Source organism: Fulmarus glacialis, unplaced genomic scaffold (assembly GCF_000690835.1).
Source record: "Fulmarus glacialis isolate BGI_N327 unplaced genomic scaffold, ASM69083v1 scaffold23166, whole genome shotgun sequence".
Lineage (NCBI taxonomy): Eukaryota > Metazoa > Chordata > Aves > Procellariiformes > Procellariidae > Fulmarus > Fulmarus glacialis.
The window spans coordinates 1-1,221 of record NW_009220315.1 but is presented as its reverse complement, the minus strand read 5'-3'; the positions used below and the strand labels follow the sequence as shown (position 1 = coordinate 1,221).

The 1,221-nt window shown below is 64.2% G+C and overlaps 1 pseudogene; it reads right to left on the bottom strand.

Moving 5' to 3' along the window:
- Positions 1 to 867: 867 nt before the first annotated feature.
- LOC104078906 lies at positions 868 to 963 on the bottom strand (annotated as a pseudogene).
- Positions 964 to 1,221: the final 258 nt, after the last annotated feature.

Genomic DNA, 1,221 nt, shown 5'->3' with positions numbered 1-1,221 from the left:
AGGCTCGTGCCGGGAGCAGGCCCCCACGCAGCGCTCGGTGCCACAAGCAAAGCCATCCTTCAAGAAGCAGCCTCCGTGCCAGCTGCCTGAGCGTCAGCAGCATGGGCGATGCAGTCACATTCCAAGGCTTATAAGGCAATTGCGTGGCCAGAGCTGTGGCCAGCACCCACTCAGGGGACTGGGCCGCCCTGGGGACAGGGACTCGCACACACCCAGGGGCCAGACCTGGCCTGGGCAAGCACCACATCGGGAGCGGGTCGCACCAGGCGCCTCAGCCACGAGCAGCCAGCAGCACAACGGCTCTCGCTCATGCTGGAGAAACGGGCTAGTTTTGTGGAGGGAGCCACGTCCCAGTGCAGGCAGCAGTGCAGGCAGCAGCACAGGCTTCTTCCCTTCCCTGCCCGTTCCAGGGCCAGCTCGGGTGTGGAGCCGAGAGCCATGCAGCAGGAGGGAGGGCAGAAGGGTACAAGCCACGTCCTGGGATGCTGAGCGCAGTGTCGCGGTGCAGACCAGGAAGCTGGCCCTGCGGCTTGGAGATGGTGAGAGCAGCTCCCCTCCCCCTGCGGTGGGCATGCTCCGGAAGGGGCCTCCCTTGCCCCCCCCCAGCAGCCAGAACGACTCTGCAGAGGCTGTACAGTGTTTTTCATCTGCAGTCCTCTGCCTGGAACACCCTCATGCTGGACCGCAGCTGATAAGGCTCCGAGGAGGCTACACAGAGCCAGGCAGGGCAGGACACAGCGCTGCCGGGGCCCTGGCTCATCCGCATCCCCCATACGGCTCTGCCTCAGTCACCTGGACGCAGCCGCCACGGCTCCCACCCGCAGAGGCAGGGGAAGGATGGGTGTCACCAGTCTCAGCTTCTCTTACCCTGGAGATGGAGAGCGGCATGCTGAAATCCTTCCCTCCCTGCAGCCTGAAGCCCCAGGGTGCCGGCCCATTCAGCATCACCTTGTAGGACTCCATGTCGCCCATCTCTGCAAGGGAAGAGGGTGTGATCCTGGCGTTAGGGTACACGGGAACAATGCAGGGAGAGCAGGCGAGGAGGGGGCCAGGCGCCTGGCAGGATGGGGCAGGAGGAGACAGGTCACGTTTCCAGCAGTAACTCCACCCTGACCATCCTACACTGCGGTTAGAGACGCACCCCAAATCTATCAGCATCTCCTCCAGCAGCGTCAGAGCTGAGGGGCCCAGGCTAACACTGACTGGTGTCAGGGAGCCAGG